This window comes from Mirounga leonina, unplaced genomic scaffold, assembly GCF_011800145.1.
Source record: "Mirounga leonina isolate KUSES-001 unplaced genomic scaffold, KU_Mleo_1.0 Mir_128, whole genome shotgun sequence".
NCBI lineage: Eukaryota > Metazoa > Chordata > Mammalia > Carnivora > Phocidae > Mirounga > Mirounga leonina.
Genome location: NW_023270320.1, coordinates 19,329,471 through 19,352,036, shown reverse-complemented (window position 1 = coordinate 19,352,036; position 22,566 = coordinate 19,329,471). Strand labels below are relative to the sequence as shown.

General features: G+C 36.2%; 1 pseudogene; it reads left to right on the top strand.

Annotated features, from left to right (window-relative positions):
- The first annotated feature begins 16,572 nt into the window (after positions 1 to 16,572).
- LOC118009799 overlaps positions 16,573 to 22,566 on the top strand; it is a 30,669-nt pseudogene continuing 24,675 nt past the window's right edge.

Below are 22,566 nucleotides of genomic sequence, written 5' to 3'. Positions count from 1 at the left end.
AAATGAAAAATTTTGTGATTATCAAAGATCTCTTTTTTTTGTCCTACTCATATTCTCATGAATGGAGTATAATTGTGGATATGTGACCCATTTCTAAAACAGCTCTGCAAGGCAAAAAATAATAATAATAAAAATTAAAGATTTGATATAATAACAGTAATTATAGATCTAGAATTTTAAAAATTATATTTTTACATTCAGATTATTTTCCTTTCAGTTGAACTCCATCCACCTTGACCATTTTTTTTTTTAAAGATTTTATTTATTTATTTGACAGAGACAGAGACAGCGAGAGCAGGAACACAGCAGGGGGAGTGGGAGAGGGAGAAGCAGGCTTCCTGCTGAGCCGGGAGCCTGATGCGGGACTCGATCCCAGAACCCTGGGATCATGACCTGAGCTGAAGGCAGTCACTCAACCAACTGAGCCACCCAGGCGCCCCACCTTGATCATTTTTAATCCCTCTGGACATTTTCTACCATTCACGTCAGGTACAAATATCTGACCACGACTATTCCTTTTTCATCATGTATTAGAGACTTTTCTGTGTTTTTCTATTAATTTTTTTCTTTTTTATCTAGCTCTGTTATTTATTTCCATGATCAGAATTGCTTCTTTGTCTGCATTCATCAAATGACAACCTTCCTGTCCTTTAAAACACAGGGCATTATTCAGGCTCTCAATCTTGTAATTTTCTGAGTAGAGACAAGGTAACATGATCTTGTTTCTGATCTAAATTTAAGTAGTCTATTTCAATCCACAGTCTCTCACTTTGGCTTGAAAAAATGCTAATATGAAAAGCCTCAATATTCATGTTCTCCTTGAGCCAGTAATTCCACTTTTTGGACTTTCCTCTATGAAAATGTGTGCAAAGATTTTGTCAAAATGAGGTCTATAACATGGCGTTATTAAATAGGAATCATCAGAAACCAAATGTTCAACAAATAGGAATGAGCTAAATAAATTATGATGGGCTGATTCATTAATTTATAAAATGAAGTTATGAAAATAATTTTAAAATATCCGAGTTGAAAATGTGTATTAAATGAATCAAACTCAATGAAAATCTGTTCAGCATTATTTTACTTTTTAAAAATTTTAAGTTTTAAAAAACATATGTGTTCACAGAGAAAACTACAAAATATTTTATCATACTGTATCATTTTTGCTTAATGGGATAAAATGATATTTTTTTTGTTTTCTAAATTTCCTAAATTATTAACAATAAATATATTTGTATGAAAAGAAAAAGTTATTTAAAAATACATGTATTCTCACCTGGTTCATTTTTTCTCTTTATGACAAGAGCTTTTATTTTTAACTAAGCCTTACTACTACATAAAGAACTCTTGATGATTTTCATCTCTTTTCTTGCAAAGGACATAAGCAATGTCATGGATGAATATTTCTGTGCATATTAATAATCTCAAGTCTACATTTGGGCTTACAACCTGAGAAAGAGAAACTACAATCTTCTTAATTTTTATTTTAGTCATGTTTCATCATTATGAATAAAACCTTATCCAAAAGGATTTTCAGATTGTTTTCTAGACCTACCCACTTAGGGAAATGCCCAGAGATCAACTCTGTTTGTTCCTCTGTCCATCAAATTCTTAAAGGCAAAGACTTTGTGACAAATTGCTTTTGTGTTCATTTTTGTATCCAGGCTTATGGATACTAGTATGTGTTTAATTAAATACATATTAAAAAATATGATAGATTTGTACCAACTTATTTTTGTTGCAGAATTACTAGAGAAAACTCATTTATAATGCCCTCACCCTGAATAATCAATTTTAATATTTTGGTTCATACATTTCTGGATACTTTTCTGCTAGAATTCTGTGTATAATATATTAAGTATTTTTATAGTGCTTAAAAATTTTAAACAGAAGGGTATTTTTAATTTTGTGTGGTGGAATCTACTTCTCTATTATTATTTTCATGGGAACTATTTGAAAATGATTTAACTATAAAATTATTTAAATGTATTACAAATAAGAATTAGAACAACTGAATATATGAAATTGTACAAAATACTTTTCAGTCATTTCTGCTTTGTGATTCCCAAGGAGCTGGGAATTTTGGGTGAAATTAGGACCCCAAATATTAGAGGTCACATATCCCATTAGATTCCTTCTTTCTTTCTGAACAATTATAAAGAGGAGGCAACCTACTGTTGACAAGACACTTAAATTTGTTCACATGACAAGATCTCTTGTCTCTGTGAGCTATTTTAAGTGTTCTCAATGTTATGCAATTATAAATGCCCTTCACCATTAGGTTGAACATTCAATTAATCAAGTGTTCTCATTTTCCTTAGAACCATTATGCTAGAAAATACATTTAACTTTACCAACATTTTTCTGAACATGTAGGAAAAATCACACTTATAAAGTACAGTTAGGATGTTCTAATCTGTACTATCTCAGAAATAGCTACATGAAAATGAAGTGTTAGAATCCATTTTTATGCAATACAGGATTTCATAATAGGGTTTAGCTATAAATAGGTTAGCACCTACCTTATAGAAAATATATGAAATATTTGAACAATGTCAAAATACTTTTTGCTAAGTGATAGGTACTTGCTTAGAAAATTAGGCTCGACTTGCTTCAAAATGTTTTTCCAAATTAATAATTGAGTTTTTTCAAGCATGTAATTGTCACTTAATAACTGCAGCAGCACGCTCTTGGTGCTCTGGCCTTTTGGAAGAGTTAAAACAGCTTCCAAAACTAACTAAATTACTACCACATTATAGCTTATGCCTTGGGAGAAATCTGGATTATCATGTATCCCAATGACTAAGTTATGTACTGCCAGAGCCAATGATGGATAGTTAAGTTCCCTGTCTTTTCCCAGCTAGGCTATCTTGAAAGGAAACTATGAGAAAAACCACCAATAAATCAGAAATTGCTTTTTTATAAAGAAATAAAAGTGTTTATTGACCCATTTCCCATTTCCAATGTAATAAAATCAAATTTTATTATTCTTATATTTTACTTATCTTTGTAAGTGAAGTGTATATGAATACCTATTTTGCTGAAAATTTATATGATGCCTGATACCATAGCAAAAAGTGTGTAAAAGGTTTCCATACTGGTTGTATATTTCATTGTAAAGGAGCGCCAGTGTAAATTACGACTAGAGTTGTAAAGATACTGCTGTCAATTTCCATCACATTTTGATGGTGGCAGTTATAATGATGATAGAAACATTTCACCAAATATTGCTTTAACTTTAAAGATTTAAATTAAAGTCTCCCCTAATTTAAATGTAATTAGCTTATAATATTTAATGGAATATAATACTTAGGAGTAAATAGTCTTTATGTCTTGAATGAACACAGTTTGAAATTAATTAAAGAGTTTAAATTCAAAATATATTTCACATGAGGACTTCTCAGATTTTGGCAAAGAGTGTTACAGACCTATATTTCTAATTTCTGATTAATCATTCTTATGGATTGACCAGAAACCAAGAACTGAAAATATAAATACATTTTTAAAAGAGTATCACTTGTAAGTGTAATCACAAAAAAACCTAAATACCTAGGAAAAGATTTAACCAGATATATGCAGTTAAGTAACATCTTTATTAAGAAAGAGAGAGAGAGGGAGAGAAAAAGAGAGTTTTTTACCCATCCAGCAGGACCTGGAGCAACATTGTGTTTTGTTCTAGGTGGTCTAGGCGAATAAGAGAACAATTTCCTATCCAATGACTGTTTCAGGCAGCGGCTTGTATATACTTTGATGCCAGAGAGATTTGGATCATATCCAGGCTCCAGACTATGACAGCTACATGACAATGAACAAATTACCTACATTCTCTGAGCATTATGCGTCTTCTATACATTGGGAATATCCTATCTTCCTCCCATGTGTGTAGGAAAGAACTGAGCTAGCAGATGCAATATGCCTAATGCAGTACTTTGGACATGATAGATATTGAATTGTAATTAGTGTCAGCCCTCTGCCTTTTTGCCTCATGTGACTAACGTGAGTTTTTTACACTAGTCGAGAAAATGCAATTTAATTAGAGAAAATGTGAAAACAAACCAGGATTGATACAAAATGCTATTAATATAGTAAATAGATACTAAGTAGGTAAGGAAGTAACTAGCATGTGAACATCCACAAGATTTATGACAGATACTATGTATAGGGAGTAACTTCGTAACTAGTCAGATATGCTGAAGGTAGAGTAAATACAGTATATAATAGAACAAACTTGACTTTTTATTCTAGGTAAAAAGACCAAGTTACAAATATGTGACCTCTGGGTCTCAATCAGCCACATGTTGATTACAATGAATGTGGTTCCATATGTGCCCTGCCCAAAAAGTGGAGATAAATCTCATGCCTGTTTTATAGGTCAACTAGCAGCTCCAACTGAAAGCAAGTGTAATTGCCCCTCTAGCTCTCTGTGAGCAAGTGTGTGTTGGCCATGGACGTACATGTTCCTTCTGTTGGGCCCTCTTACTCAATTCCGAAGGTCCCCTATCAGCTCTTCTCTGAAAACATTAAAATATTGAAGAATTAATTCCATGATATTTTTTAAAACATATTCTAAATGAGACCTATAGAATGTTAAAATCTTATGTAAGAAAGCAAAACATAGCATTAAATAAACACATATATGGGGCCTCTATGTGGCTAGTATATTTTGAAGAGAAAATACTCTTCATGATCAGATGTATTAGTCCTAAACACAAAAAACAATTTGGGGAAATTTTTGTAACATTCACAATAGAGATTTACTACTTATCAAATATTTTCATGTCCATAATGAGAAAGAAAATACCAATCTAAAAATAAACAAAAGTCTTCGAAGGTCTATTTCATACCATGACAAAGAATATCTTAAAAATTTTCAACTGAATTTGTTGTAAGATAGAATAGAAGTAAAGTACCATTACGAGTATCAAATTGGCAAATGCAAGGAATAATGGCAATACCCATTTTAAGGATTTAGGCTTCTGGAAAATTCTTAGCACAACCTTTCCATTTGGCAATTTGGAAATGAATATCAAAAGTCTTAATAATATTTTATGAAGCAATTGTATATCTAGAAATGTATACTAAGGAAATGGTTAAAGTATTATTAAAATATTTAAATATAAAAGTGGCTCAGTCGGTTAAGTGTCTGCCTTGGGCTCAGGTCATGATCCCAGGGTCCTGGGATCGAGCCCCGCATCAGTCTCCCAGCTCAGTGGGGAGTCTGCTTCTTCCACCCCTACCCCCCCTACTTGTGCTCTCTCTTCCTAGTTCTCTCTCTCTTTCTCAAATAAATAAATAAAATCTTTTTAAAAAAGTACTCCCCAAAGGTGTTTTTTTAATTATACAATTTTCAATTACTTGAAAGTACAAAATATTGATCAGTTAAATAAGCTATTTCCTTGCCATGAAATACTATGCAGGTATTATAAATGATATTGTAGAAATTTATTTTGCTTGATTACAATGTAGTTTTAAAAAGAATAAATAGATTATGATTTTATTTTATGCTAATCTGCATAGTATTCTCTACATGGTAGAGTGATTATTTCTTGGTGCCAGTATCATAATTATTGTTTTCTTCTTTTTATGTAGCTGTATTTGATTTGGGTTTTTCTAAAATATAAATCATTCACTCTTTTTCTCATTGATTTTACATGTTCTAACATATACCAAATTCTTATCCATAGGTAGTTTTTAGAGTTTCTATTCTAATTCCTCATATTTCTTGTCTATTTCTGAGCAAATAATATCAGGTAAAGAAAGTCTTCTTTCATTATTTTTTATTTTTAGAATATTTCTGTTCGCTTTCTGGTTCTGACTCTTCCAGATAACTTTATGGTTTCTTCATAAAATTTTAAGGAGTACAAAATATACGAACAAAGCATTTCATTTCTAATCTCATTAGAAAAGCATTATAAATACTGGTATCTTTGCAATATTTCCTCTCTTCATCTAAGTACATGGACTGCCCCTCTAATAATTCAGTTCCTCTTTGAATAAGTTTGTGACTTTCATATTTTTTCTAGAATATTTCTTATAATCTTGTCATCCATTTAAAAAAATGTTTAATTCATACTGCTATTGTGAATGCAATCATTTACTTTAACTTTCCTAACTCATCCTAATGGGTGATACATTTGCTTTTATCTTGAAAAGGAGGGAGATGTTGTGATAATTTAAGTAAATATACTCATTTAAAAATGAAGAATTAAATCTGAGAAAGTTATTTGCCCACAATTATGTACGGCTTACTGCCTAATGATAGTAGATCACCAACATCTGCCCTCACAACTTTTCATAAAATAAATATAATCATTAATATATAACTAATTCCTAATTGAAAAAGATAAAACAAACCATGCTGTAATTATATATATTTGCAATCAAGCGTATTCAATAATTTTTTAAGCCATCTTTGGTAATCAAGAACATCTTAAGGTGACTTATTTTCAGTTTTGTTAGTCTGAAGCTGTTATAAAAATGTAGAGAATTATTACTATATCAATTTTAGGAAAAGAGATATGTGTGGCCAGAGGGTGGAGAACCAAAAGGCCCAAAAAGGCAAGAAATTCATTTGGCTTGCTGGGAGGCCATCAGTTGCTCAGCATAGCCCATGAGCTGCCAGCAAGTGTCATAATGAAACATGCCAATGCTTCCCAGAGCCTTAAGCTGCAGACATCTTTTTCATCTGGCTTCCCATGGAATTTTGAATAGACCAGGGCAAGACAAATTGTTCGAGCCTTTGTGTTTCCTTTTGATTGTTAATGCAGTTGTTACATTAACAAAGAAAGACCTTTTATGTAACATAAAGCACTTTTTTGTTACTTTCAACTAATGTTTTATTTGTTTTAAAGGCACTTCATCCTAAATTGAATATAGAGAGCCCAGAGTGCAACTGAAGATATAATTTTGTCCAATTGCCAATTAACCAGGAGTTAAAAGCACTTGAGTGGAGAACTGGCCAAACCTTCCAGTCAGAGAAAAGGGGGCACCCTTCTTTATCATATAAATGAAGACCTTTCCCATTGAAGAAAAGAAGTCAGAAAATGAATAGGCATTATTTTCACATTACCCAGATCATTTAATTTTTTTTTCTCCTGTCTTACAAAACTTGTCAAAGAACAAGTAGATGACATTGGATGTGTGTGTGTGTGCTGCTGGGAACTTAACTATCACCATGATTTAGGGATTCTTCTATAGCAGGGCGTGTCTTTTCCTCCAATGCTTTGAAAATTCAAGCAGATTCTATTACCTCTCCTCAGTCATAGTCATTGCATTTTAGTCTCCTTACTTAATGGGCTTAAATTTAGCAGAGATGTTATTTCCGAGTTCAAGGAGAAACAAGTCTCTGTCAGAATGTGATTTTTCATTTGCATAGAAATAAGTTGATTTTAACAATAGTTCACAAGCACAACAAAAACTTTGGGTAAAGTGAGATGTCATCTTCCACTAGGGGATGAAGGTGGCCACAGTCTTATTATAATTCCAGATATGATTCATATTCTGCCTAAAGCAGCTCGTGTCTTGTCTGCCATTAAACTCTGTTCTCATAGAATCAAAGAAGCGTATCTTTCCAGTGTCATACCAGCTGTAGGGGTTTCACTTGTCTCTTGGGCACTTGAAGTATATTGTCGAACTTAAGAATTTTTTGGAAAAAGTCCAAAGCGATGGGATAAAGGTAGAAGGTTTAATATATGTACCGATGTCCTTTGTTTTCAGATAGCATACTGGAGATAATATGGCTATCAGTCCGTGCAGGTCTGCTGAAAAGGCCAGCAAAGGATGACAGGCAGTTGCTTCCAGTTGCATACAAATGAAGACTGATGTTGCTGTCTTATCAAGCTAACACTTAGAGTCTCCTTTCTTTTTCTTCCCTTCCCAGATTTACCCACAGTGAACCACTAAGCTTTCTGATGACTATGGGCTGTTGTTCTGTCTGCTACCCCTCTGCCCCAGCTTCTCTGCATCCATTAAACATGGGCTCTTATGGAAGCTGACATTGTGTCTTGCCTTAGAGCCTTCTGGGGCTCCTTTTGCCCACCTTGTCTAAAGTAATTTCATTTTTCCTGCAGTACAGCAGCTGGTTATGCATCCTTTTGTCACCTATCTGCCACACATTAGCACAAGTTCCGTATTTCAAAGGAATAAAAAAGTGACTTTACTGCTAATAGAAAGGCTGTATTCCAGGAATTCATTTGTAGAGAATCTACCTGGAACTTAGACATTTTTAGAACATGGCTCAGAGCTTACAAGACACTTCTATGTTAGCCTTATTTTTGTGAAAATCTTCATCCTCACCATCATCATCATCATCACAGACATGTAATGGAGCATTGACTTTTTTTTTTTTTTTGAAGACACTGAGCTAAGGACATTACCAGAATTATCTCATGCAGTTTTCTCCCTCATAAAAAAAACATAACAGGTGAGAGGAGGAGTGATGAGAAAACTTGTAATTAGTGCACATAAGTATCTTTCCTGGAGTCATAAAAAAAATTGGTAAGTGTGGAAGACAAAGCTATGTGCTGAGCACTAAGTCATCTTTTGAGTTGTTAGAAATAAAAATGAAATTACTAATGGAAGCAACTGTTCTCTTTTTTTATGTACCTAGGTTTTCTCCTCTTGAAAATGCATATAATAGTAATACTTTATCCATAACCTTGTTTAATATTCAAATGAGTTAATACATTTAATATGCTTACAATATTTCCTGGCCCATAGTAAACTTAGCTGTTTTGCTGGTTTAGTTTGGAACGTATAGCTATAATGAGGTACTTATCTCTTAGATATCCAAAATAGAACACTAGTCACCAGAATCTTCTCTAAGTAACATATTTTAAGTGTTATTAATTACTTTTCATTCTTTTATTCATTTACTACACATTTTTGAGTGGCTTTGATTAATTCAGTTTGGGCACAGATTTTTCTTTTTTCTTTTTTTTTTTAAGATTTTATTTATTTATTTGACAGAGAGAGAGAGACAATGAGAGAGGGAACACAGACAAGGGCACTGTGAGAGGAAGAAGCAGGCTTCCCAATGAGCAGGGAGCCCGATGGGGGGCTCGATCCCAGGGTCCTGGGATCATGACCTGAGCTGAGGGCAGCCGCTTAATGGCTGAGCCACCCAGGTGCCCCGGGCACAGATTTTTCTTATGAGTGCATTTGCTCTCTACATATCTTTATGGTCAGACTTATTTTCGCCATCGTTAGCTCAACTATACCTACAGAATGGTGCATAATTTTGATAACGCCTCCTTAAATGAATGTTACACTGGCCACATCAGCAATAATTATCATCTTATAGAGGTTAAAGTATTACTAAAAACTTTGTGTGATCATCAAAGTCTTCAGCAGGATTTAAATCAAATTACTTAGCATATGAAGTATCTTTGCTTTGAGAAAGCACATGGCTAAAATATTCTGAGCTTACATTATTCTGATTTATCTTGTTGGAGACAAAGAATGAACCAGATGTGAATGACTTTGAATGGAGAGTATCTTTAAGATATATCAGAATGTAGCAGAGCTTCCAATTTTGCTTACAAATCCCAGTGTTGCTGACAACATCAAACATTCTGGCAACTCACGTTGAATCTAATGTGGATATTTATGTGGAAGAAAAAGGTACAATAACACAGAGAGATTATAAAATATAGGGAGCATTTTTAATGAGTAAGATGACTGCTCTCTTGTGGACAAAACAATCCATTCCAACAATTTTACTCTGACATATACCTTTTCTTTATAGTAATAAAAGTGGAGTGTTAAATACTAATTTATACAGAACCATTTCTATTAAGATTAATATGAAAATGTTACTTAAAACATTCACCATAGGGGCGCCTGGGTGGCTCAGCACCCAACTCTTGGTTTCGGCGCCAGTCATGGTCTCTGGGTCATGGGGTCAAGCCCTCTGCTTGAGATCCTCTGCCTCTCCCTCTCCCACTGCCCTTCCCTCCGCTCACGTGCACTCTCTCTCTCAAATAAATAAGAAATAAAAAATAAAGATAAAATATTTACCCTAATCTTCCTTACCATCACTTATTTTTTATTAAACTACTTATGTATTAATCTTCATACTTTGAATAAGTAATTATTTGAGATAAAAAGAATATTGCCATGCTTAGATTGATGAATAATCCTTTAAATTTCCTTTTTTGTGTGTTTCACCCAATATATTTATGTTTCGGACTTGAAATAAAATTAGCTCAAATAATATGATTAATAGAAATTTGAGTGGTTTTGGAAAATTCTCAACCATTTTCCCTTCAGTATTGCCTCTTTCTTTTGAAACTCTGATAAGATGGATTTTAAACATTTTATTTCCAATGTCTACTGGCAATTTCCACTTCCTTTCCACTCCCACTCCTACTGAATTTTGCTTAATTTCTTCCGATAAATCTTTCTGTTTAATAATTCTCTGTTCAGCTGTGTCTCATCTTCTGTTTAATCTATCTGCAGAGGCTTCTCTTTTAATTTCGACAATTGCAGTTTTCATTTCTGGAATTTTTTATTCTCTTTATATACGTCTCTTCTTTCTTAATAATCTGTCACCTCATATGCCACCTCACATTGTTATACATAACTATTCTATACTGTTTATTCTCTGACACTTTCATCCTTGAAATTCCTTTGTGGGCCTGGTCTGTTGCTAAAGTCTGTGCGGACACTCTTGGTGGCTTGACTCCCTGTATTCTTGGCAATACTTGTGAACTCATGTTTCTTATTCTCAATCTGTGTGAGTAGTGAATAGCTATACTGGAAATGTCCTCTTCAAGAAAAGTTTTATGTCCACTTGTGCTAGAAGTCAGAGTACTTCAAGTCAAATTATTTGAAGGAGGATAATGGCGGCACTTTATTCTTCTTCAAGTGCCTTCCCATAATGTGGACTCTCAGGCTAGTTCTCACATGGCTCTTGGCCAAGGCTCAGTGTTCGGGTTGGAGCACCATCAGCAGCATTTGTGATCAGTCAGGCTTGGCTCCCTAGCTTCCTTATTGCTGACCACTACCAAATCCAGTTTGGGCTCACAGTTGGTTTCTTATTTTATTTGTCTTTGGGGGAGGTCCCTGGAGATTTTCCTACTAGTTCTATGTCTCTAAGAATGAGGGCAAATGAAGGATTTCCTGGCCTCCATTTGTTAGAGAATCCTTCCATAAAATCACATCTATTGGTTTAGATCCATTAATCCCCTGTGAGCCATTGGACACTATACCCTACTGAATGACTGTGCCAAAAAGGCCAGTCCTTCTGCAGGACCAATTTTTTCATGCCTTTTCTTGCCTGGATCTCTCTTTCTCTTTGCCCCATTCACCCATGTCCCTTGTGGTTGAGACTGTGTGAGTCATGGCAACACACTATGGACTAGTGGAGACTAGTTCTTCAATAATCATCATAAAGCGATATTTCTGTTTCAACACATTCCACTGGCCCACCTTTCCTTGGAATTAAGTTTCCGTTGGTGTTGTGGTCTAAGCTAGATGTGCTGACATTAGCATATCACAATATCACTTTGTACTTCACACAAAACACATTACGTACCAAAAAGTACAAGCCATGTATTTATTTTTGGAATAGAGAAGTGCTTGAACTTTTGCTTAGATTATGTTCTGTTTCCATCAGGATAGAAAGAACAGCACATATACAGCAAGGATGAAGGGAAATTTCTAGAATTCTATTTAGGAAAATTGAATTTAAACTTAATAAGGATGTCATATTGATTTCATGTTTAATCATATACCTACAGAGTTTTTTCTTTTTTTTTTCTTTTTTTGTGGCCTCCTGACAGGAAAAAAAAAAAAAAAAGCAACCAGTAAAATGTAAAGACAGCCCTATTGAAATTACCTAAGAGGAAAGCAATTATTTATGAGTCTCTGTAGAGATTTTCAGAATCCTCCTTCCTCTTCTTAATTTTCTAAAATTCTAAAGACATTAGTTTTGTAAACCACATCACATCTTGATAAAATAGAGTTTAATAAAAAGACATGATACCAAAAAAAAAAAAAAAAAGACATGATACATTTCTCTAAGGAATGGTAACAAATGAGATATAAGTTAAATCTATCTGAGAATAAAATAAATAATGAAATGCCTCTCAGAATACAAAGGAAACGAAAAATAAGTATTTTTGTAGCAATTTATAACATTGAATAAGTAAGAAAGTAGAGAACCATCTTTAAATAAATGCATGCTCTTTTATTTATTATTTTTTTAAGATTTTATTTATTTATTTGAGACAGAATGAGAGAGAGAGAGAGCTCATGAGAGGGGGGAGGGTCAGAGGGAGAAGCAGGCTCCCTGCCAAGCAGGGAGCCCGATGCGGGACTCAATCCAGGGACTCCAGGATCATGACCTGAGCCGAAGGCAGTCGCTTAACCAGCTGAGCCACCCAGGTACCCCAATGCGTGCTCTTTTAAAACAACATCCATGATACAGAGAGAGTACATCTAACTTCTTGTCTCAAATAGCATTCCAGGACCTAAACTGTACAGAGACATCTTTTCAGACATATTCATATTTCCATTGGACATTTTTCACAGTGTAAGTCAATATACAGCATTTTATATTACTCTCTATAGGACCAAAAGGTACAACTGAGGAAATAATGCAGCTTCATTTCTTTCCCTAGAATGTCTGGTACCTTCTACCGAGGTCGCGTTTCCTCCCATGACTGGTGACCTTACAGAATAATGGTAACTACCATGGGGATACAGAAACTAGTATGGTGCTGTTAAAGCCAGAGAAGCCAAAATACATTTCATTCTTTCATTTCCAAAGAGTTTATGACCTGCAGAGGTAAGTGTATTTAATCATATGAATGGACTTTAGTGCTATTGAAATGGATGGTAAATCACATGCAGGGGGAATACAAAATCGTGAAAGACAGGGGCTTGAGAAACTTGAAATTGAGACATCAGATAAAGGTTGAACTTTCAACGGAGACAAGAATTGTTGATGAAACCCTGAAGAATGTAGTTTCACAGAAGTCCATGAAAGTGGCAGAAGGGTTAATCTGTGTGAAATATTGTAAAGTTACAAATAATGATGACTGTAATGTTTGACGAGGGATTGGCTGTTTGTAGGCCATAGGAGACATTGATAAGAGGCGTGTGGGTAAATGGTGAGGGTGGAACCCAGGTAGGAGCGAGCTACAGAGGAAAAGGGAGGTGGGAAGGTAGAATGTGTGCCCGTGTATGCAACTCTTGAGAAATTTGAGTCTCATTTAAAGCAGAGAAACAGCATGACAATAAGAATGCAAAGTTAATAAGAGCTAATTTCATTGATACAGTCAACAAATATCAGTTAGGTGTCTTGTGTTCCAGGCTGTTGTGCAGGTAATGGGAATACACTACTGAACAAAATGCAGAAAGCCTGTCTTCACATGAAGTTTGCATTCTAGTGACTGGAGACAGACAGTGACTAGGTGAGTGAATAAAACACATAATATTTTATCTGGTGATAAGTGTTAATGAGGAAAACAAAGCAGAGAATCAGAGAAGAGTGATAGGAAATGACAGTTGAGACTGGGGAAATGTCTCACTGAGAAAGAGGCTTTTGAATAAAGACCTGAAGGAAATGAGAGAGCCACCTTGCAGATGTTGGAGAAGAGCATCGCAGTGAGAAGGAAGTTCACGTGCACAGTCCCTGAAGAGCCAGTGTATCTGCCATGTTCCACCAACAGAAAAGCAGCTAATGTGCCTGAGTGGAGGGGAGAGTAAAAAGTGTAATCAGACAGATAATGAGGCACAATGCCAGCAGACCCCTGAGTCACCGTGGAGGATTTATCTTTTACTCTGAGACAGGGAGACGCTGGAGAAGTGACACGTCAAGACATATATTTAAACAGAATCCCTGGGACTGTGGTGTCATGAATGCTCTCCTGAGGCAGGGACAGAAGTCAGAAGATCAGGTAGGAACCTGTCTCAGCAACTGAAGGGAGAGAGCATGGTGCTGAGACCAAACAATGCTTGCTGGGTTGGTGAGGAGTGATAGAATTCTGGATCTATTTTTAAGATGGTGCTAACAGGATTTGCTGATAGAATGGATGAGGCTTTTGAGGGAAAAGGAGTCAAAGGTGGACATGAGGTGTTTAGCATCAGAAGTGGAAAGAATTGAGTCATCATTAAATAAGATGTGGATGGGTGAGGGGGAAGCAGGTTTGGGAAGAGAATAGGCAATATCTGGAGCTCAAGGTTTGTTCAGTCAAAGATGACTATTAGACATCCATTGGAAGACATCAGTTTGACCATTCTTGGATAGGAGGTTAAGAGGGTTGAGGGCTGGGGTATAAGTGTAAGAGTTCTCAGGTTGTGTATTGCATTGGAAGCAATGAAATTAGATGGAATCACCTAGGGAGTAAGCACAGATAGAAAAGGTCAGTAACTGACCAAGATTGTACAGAACTGAGGGGTTAACACATGAGAAGGAAGCAGCAAATGAACGTGAATAGGAATAACCAAAAAGGCAGGAGGGGAGTCAGATGAAGAAGTGTGTCAAAAAGGGCAGAAAGGGGGCACCTGGCTGGCTCAGTCAGTGGAGCATGCAACTCTGGATCTCAGGGTTGTGAGTTCGAGCCCCACACTGGGTATAGGATTACTTAAAAAAAAAAATTAAAGACAATTTTTAAAGGGTAGAAAGGATTAATTATATCAATTGCTGCTGCAATGAATCAGATAGAGACTAAAAAATGACAGTGGCTTTAGTGACTCAGATGTTACCTTCATCCTTGAGAAGGGCAGAGGTCAGAAAAATGCAAATTAAAACCCTATAATGTTGTAAACAGAAGAGATGGGCTTTAAAAAAAATCTGTCATCATCATTCACAAACTCTTGAAACAGTGGATAAAATTGAACATTGCTAATAAGAATAAACCATGATAAACTTTCAGGAAGACAATTTCTCATTATTTTGTAAATGTGGAGACGAGCATACATGAGCCCCCTGCACTCCCCCTCTCATTATATACTCCAGGGAAATGCTTGCAAACATTCCCAGGAGACAAATACAAGAGCCTTTGTAACTGCCTCTTCTTAATAGTCCCAAACCGGAAACAATGCAAATGTTCACTGAAAGGAGAATGGTTAAATAAATTGAGGGTAAATTTACACAAAGAAACAACGATCATCAGAGAATGAATTGATTATTTATAAGAAACAACATAGATGATCCTCAGAATGATAATATTAAGGAAAAAAGGCCAGTCTCATAGAATAGTTCATATCGAGATATATTTAACAAATTTAGTAAGGTAAAAAGTATAAACTTTAAGGTTGTAAAATTACAAATAAAGCAATGAAATTATAAACACAAAATTCATGATAGGGTTTTCACCAAGGTAAAAGAGAAGTTATTGGAACTGGAAAAGCACACAGAGAAAATTTGAAAGATAATGGTAATGTTCTATTTCTGAACCTGCATAATGAGTACATAGACTTAAGACGATTATACCTCACAACCTCCACACATGTTACAAACATAAATTTGTATCTACTCAATATTTTTTATTTTTCTTATTTTTTTAAAAGATTTTATTTATTTATTTGACAGAGAGAGACACAGCGAGAGAGGGAACACAAGCAGGGGGAGTGGGAGAGGGAGAAGCAGGCTTCCCACTGAGCCGGGAGCCTGATGCGGGGCTCGATCCCAGGACCCTGGGATCATGACCTGAGCCGAAGGCAGACGCTTAACTGACTGAGCCACCCAGGTGCCCCTACTCAATATTGTTTAAATAAGAATAAGTAATAATGTATTAATTGCCATTATTCATAAAATAGATATAATTTACATATACAATTCCCTATCTTATATAATCTCATAGTTTCAGGTAGTTCTTCTTTGTTACATTATAATAGTTATAATTTTACCTTAATCTACATAAATCGTTTGTTACTATCCCCCCATTAGCTAATAAAGTCCACAAAATCCAAAGCTGTGCTTTTTAACCCTCTTTTTATCATCTGTATAGCATTTAGTAGACTTTAAATAAATATTGCTGCACATATATTTTGCATATATATTTTACTTTATATAGATTAGATGTTAATGAAGGGATGAATGAAAATACTAACTTGTGCAACACACTCATCTTAAAATTCCTCCTGATTGATGACTCTATGCAGTATTTTAAGGCTTAAAAATTAAATTGTTTGCTTTGATCAATATGACCTTCATCTCTCCATAACACAATGTAGTTCAAGTACATGTAGAAGTTTTTATAGATCCTGCCGAGCGAAGCAATGCACTATCCATCCACCTACTCATTTATTCAGCAATTCTTTGCCAAGTTACCATGTCGTGGAGGTCCAGGTTGGGCTCGCCTGTGACACAGCAGTGCACCATGCAGACAATGGTCCTGCCTTCGTGAAGCTCGTTTTGAAGGAGAAGAGATAAAACATAAACAAGTAAATTGATGGGGAAAGTTCAGTAAGTGTCCAATGTGGTAGAAAAAAGTCAACAAGGCAATGAGACAAAAAGAGCCTGAGAAGTCCAGCGTGGGAGGGCCTCTTCCAGCTGGGTTTTTGGAAATGCCTACATTTGAGGTCAGACCTGAGTGAGGAAAAGGAAGCAGCCATGCAAACATGGAGAAATACAGCTCAGACAGAAGACCTACGAAAAATGTGGCAAGAATAGCGTGGTGGATTCAAGGAACGGCAAAAGGCCATATGGCTAGAGCAGTCTTAGTGACAACAGTCAAGGCAAGGGTGGTACGAACAGAATGGACTGTGTAGGTCTTACAGACCTGATTCAAAATTAGGAAGATGTCCCAATTGCAGTGAGATGCCACTGAAGCAGTTAAGTAGGAAAATGACATGTACAGAAGGGACTCCAAGGGCACAAGAGAGAAAAAGTACTAGAGTCACATTTTTGGGAAAAGAGTATCAGAGTGACAATAAATCTTGGTTTGCTGGAGATTGTCCTGGTTTATCCATGTTTTCCCAGAAAAATTATTGATATTTCCCATACATTTTCCACTTTTTTTTTCTGTTAATCAATTCACATATTTGCTAAGCTTTCTAAAATACTTGTTAAAACTCTAAAATTTTAACACAAAGCACAAAGCATTTTCCTTTCATTCTCTCTCTCTCTCTCTCTCTTTTTTTTTTTTTTTTACAGAATCTGGAGAATAATTTTGATTAGAATGACTTAGGCATCACTCCACCTGGATATAAAAATGATACTTTGTACTTGACCTCTTTCTCAATGCTTCTGCAGTGTTAGGATTTTCTGATTATATTATTTCACATTAGGTTCAGACTTATGAGACAGTTCATAACCTGCTTCAAGAAATTATCCAAATGGGCTATATATCATCTTTATTATCCTCACAGTTGCTGCTGAATTGTTTGGATAGGAAAGAAGTATCAGATTCTTTTATTAGCTTGGACAAAAGTGGAAAAGCAATAAAATGCCCAGAAAAGGACCACGGAGGAGCAATAAAGTTGTGATAAAATGACTAGGATTTTGTTATTCATATTTGCTGTTTGGCATCCAGTGCTTAGAAACAGACAAGGGGGCCTTATTTTACAGACGATAAATTATTCAAAACCATTGGGTTGTAAAGATTAAACCTTGAAGTACTAGGGATTTTTTCTTTTCTGTTTCTTCTCTTCCTTACTTTCCTTCACTATTGTGGAGCTAGGGCTTTAACTATTTAAAATGGAATCTGAAAAGGAAAAGCAAATACAGCATGAAGTAGCCTACTTCCACCACAGCAATGAAAGGCAACAAAACTGTAGGCATTAAAATCTAGAGTATTTAAAAATCTCAGAAATCCAATCCAGCTGAAATTTTCTAGGAACCAAGCCACACACTTGCTCTTGGCAATTTTAGATGTTTTGCTATTTACACATCCACTGCAGTCAGAGTTACATAACTTTTCTTCTGAGTTTTTAATATTGTGTTTTTATCGTTATAGTCTAAAATATAAAACTTAATAGATGTAGGATCTAAAACACAAGTTATGTGGAAATAAACTGTGAACAGAGTTGTAAGCACAAGAGGATATTATAAATATCACACTTAGCTTGCACATCCTACAAATAACCCTTGGATTTTGCATGGAAATAATCGTTCTATTCCCATTTCAATCCATTGGCACCACCTGAGAAGGCACCTCCTCAGAACTCTCATTTAGGTTCTGGGATGGCTTTGCCATTTGGAAATCAACTGACTGTCAATCTACAGTGGGCATTATCTTTCTAAAACATTTTTTCTGATCAGGTCATTGCTCTCATCTAAAAGAAAATTAAACATCAATAATTACCCACAGGTAATTCACAGACCAGTCATTCTACCTTTAACTCCTACTACTACCCCCCAGTCAATGCCAAGTTCAGTCACATATACCTTGCATACACCAACCATACTTTTGCTCTTTTATTTCTTTTCCGAAGCTTTAATTTTAAGACCAGAGTAAATGCCCTTCTTCCTTTGAAGCCCTGTATGACTGTGAACCCCAGGGAAGAATGACTGTCTCTCCCTGCCATAGCACCAAAATTCAGGGAGGTGGCACTAGCCTTCCTTGAGCACTCTTCCTGCATTAGTGGCCTCAGCTTTGTGACAGCATGAATCCCCAGGACCACGCTGTGTGGAGGAGACACTGTTTCTGCCTCCCTACTGGTAGAGCCCTTGAGACTCAGACAATGAGCGTTCCAAAAGTTAAACAGGACTATCAGGAGAGGGCGCTGCGATTCACCCTTATCAGTTCCCACTAACTCCACGTCCTGCGCTGTTTCCATTGTGCGGTCCTACCTATCATACTTTAGTACAGTTCTTTTTATCATCACCTCAGTAGGCTCACTTAAAATTTGTAGCTGCAAAGAAAGGCCCACGTAGCTACATGTGAAATATGCAAAGTTCTACATTAATCTCCAAAGTCCAGCGTAGGTTTTAGCCCAGGACCCTGCAGCCAGCTCAGCAAGCATCAGTCTTGGCACTCCCAGGCTAAAGCTAAAAGGGCCGAGTTCCACCAGTCCCTTGACTCCCTCCAGCCCGGCAGCCTGTGAGCCTCAGGATTCCCCAGGATCTGCTGGGGCAGAGCTGGCCAGAGGCGGGTCTGCACTGGATCTGCCTGGACCGGAACAGGAACCTTCCTGTTGGCTAGTTATCCTTCCCCAAACCTCCCCTTTTAAGAAAGTTTTCCAGGCAATTCTACACCCTCCACCTGGGCAGAGAGGAGGGGAGGAGCATGATAATTTGTGGAACCCAACTGGTGTTGGGTGATTGGGGGTGGCCCACTGTAAAAATAGCAGTCGCTCTTTCTCGAGGCCAAGGCCCACACCCACCCAGGGGCATCCTCATTGGCCTGCACTCTGTGCCCCATCCTCTTGCCTTGGGGGCGCACGTCTGCTCTCTTGTTTTCTCTTGGCTCACTAAGTTGCTGAGCTTTCACATAAGACCATACGGGTGAGGGGAAGAAATAAAAAAAAAGTCTTTGTGTTTCAATGTTTCTGAAAAATGTGGCCCTCTAGGGACACCTGGGTGGCTCAGTCAATTAAGCGGCTGCCTTCTGCTCAGGTCATGATCCCAGGGTCTTGGGATCGAGTCCCGCATTGGTCTCCTTGCTCATTTTGGGGAGTCTGCTTCTCCCTCTGCCTGCCACTCCCCCTCTCCCTCTCTGACAAATAAATGCATAAAATCTTTAAAAAAATAAAAATAAAAGAAAGACGTGGCCCTACAAACCTAAGGTGGGAGCCCCTCGTGCCTGGGCCTAACGGTGGCACTGCCCTCAGCTAGACCCTGATTGCAAAGACTGGGCTTTATTCATCTTTTTACAGTCCCTGGAAAAATTAGGGACTAAGTGATTATTTGTTAAATGAATTTTAATGAGGTAAAATATGTTTTCTATTTTAATCATCATTAACAGAAAAGTTGTATTATCCTCAGGGACACATACATAGCCGATGTATAATTTCGGATAAGTGTCACAGTCAATTAAAAATTCACATGCTGCTGTCTCTGACTCATAGGCCTTGTAAATTAATGGTGTGTTTGGGTCATTTTCTTCCTCTTTTTTCTATTTTCTTCTGTAAATTTTACCAGTATGAGTGTTAACTGACAGTGCTCAAATCACAATTCCACATCTCCAGATAGGCTTGTTACTCAGGCAACACAGAGATACAGGAGACTGATGTACCTTGAAAAACTGTCCATTTTTATTTTTTATTTTATTTTATTTTTTAATATTTTATTTATTTATTTATTTGACAGAGAGAGACACAGTGAGAGAAGGAACACAAGCAGGGGGAGTGGGAGAGGGAGAAGCAGGCTTCCCGCAGAGCAGGGAGCCCGATGCGGGGCTCGATCCCAGGACCCCGGGATCATGACCTGAGCCGAAGGCAGACGCTTAACGACTGAGCCACCCAGGCGCCCAAAAACTGTCCATTTTTAAACATACTGTGTCACGAACTTCTTACACTTATCCATTGCAACCCAGAAATTCATTCCTTTCTTCATTTAACAAATGCTGAGCACCTATTACGTGTTAGCCACTGAGAGTTCAGCAGTGAATATTCAACTTTCCAACTGATTTCTATCATGACATTCCCCCCTTACAGTCCATTCTTCTCAGAGCAGCCAATATGGGATTTTAAAAACATAAATCAGAAAATGCCATTACCGTATTTAAGCCCTCTACTGGCTTCCTAATATGCTAACCCAGGCTCTTGGCTAGCACTTACTAGATCCTTCCGATCTCTGGTCATTTTTGGTCAGTCCTTGGTTTGTTACTGTTTATTCACCACTCTCCAGGACACTGTAGTCTTTTCACCTTTTTCACCCTGTTTCTACCTCAGGGCCTTTGTATGTGAGGCTCCTCAGCCTGCAGGCTCTTCTCCCAAACTGTTACAAAACCCCAGGTCCTCACCATGACATCACCTCCTCAGAGACTTACTCCATCCACACATTGAAAGTCGCTCTCCATGGCATCTCGGTCACTCGGTAACAAATCCTGCATTCTGCATAGCAATCACGCATATACGACAGTATCTCACTTATTTACAAATAATTTCATGTGAATGCCTTGTAGTTTCTTCTACACCTGCCTTATTTCTAATTCCAGACAAGGGAATGTGTGGCCATGGAGGCAATGAAATCTGCCATTGCACTTGCTTAATAAATAAAAGCTGAGTTGAAATCTTCACATTGAGATGAGATTAAGGAAGCATTTTACAAAAATAGGCTATGATTCTACCACCAAAACTTCGGAAACTGGTATGTTATATAGTTAATTGATTTCAGATCCACTTTTCTAATTTAAGTTACCTTGAATATGGGGTTCTTTTTTTTTTCTTGTAGTTTCTTTGTTTTGATGTCTTCATCTTGAGGTATTAAATGCTTGTTCAGTTATTACTTGAGAATATCTATATATATATATTTTTAATTATATAGGATGTAACTGAATGTACATTTGAAATATCATTACCTAACTTTCAAATGTAAAGCAGGCTGCTGAAGATCTCTAGTATACATTTAATGTTATCTGTTATGGTTTATTAAGAAGACATATCCTGAGGGAAGGTGGCAGAAATACTCAAAGGCATACAATGTGCTAAGATTGTAAAAGTGAAAATAGTTTTACCTGGTTTTCTCAGGAGGATGTTACGTTTTGAATTTAGTTTCCCTTGGTTATATGCTTTTTTTCTTTATGTTTGTAATCTTTAACTTATGGAATGTTATGTTGCTTTTTCTCAAAATACTTTCCATAAGTACTTGTAGTAATTAGTCATGGATGATCCATATCTTCCTATCTAATCATGTTTCTGGTTTCTTTTGAAGAGTATACTGGCCTACACATCTTAGAAAAATACATAAAAAAGTAAAATAACGTATCTCAAAACTACCAAAATAGTTAGCAGCTTCATTTTGGAAACCATTTATGTATGAGAGCTGATGGAAGTTTTAAAAAAAAAAAAAAAAAACAATGTATCGTTTAAAACCTCCAGGTAAATTTCTGTATTGGCTCTGCATTTCTGTGTCCAAATTTCCCTTTTACTAAGGACACCAGCCCACTCTAATGACACTGTAACTTGATTACTTCTGTGAAGACCTTGTCTTCAAATGAGGTCACATTTTTAGTTACTGGGGGTTGGGATTTAATATGTGAACTTTGAGCATACACAAGTTAAGCCATAACAGTAGCCTATTGCAAAGTCCTTGTTTTTAACATCAACTGAGTTTTCTTAGATGATTAATAGGATTATGCTATTTTAAATATATTTCAAATTAATTGATATTTTATTCCCTCCATAGCTTCAATATGAAAATAGAAACAAAATTCCTGCTAACACACTGACTTTCTAAATGGTCCTATATGGCAAGAATATTTGTTGAAGAACATTTTTTCCAATAACAGTATGCCATGAAAAAGGTTATATGTCAATAAGGGTACACATACATACAGACATATAGATACATACATATATAGGGATACATATAGATATATATTTTGTTTTAACAATTGCCTAATATATATGCACACACATATATAGGCATGTATACACATAGAGGCATATATTGTAATGTTAGTAACTGAATACTTATTTTTGTTATGTTAACTATGAAATTATTAATAA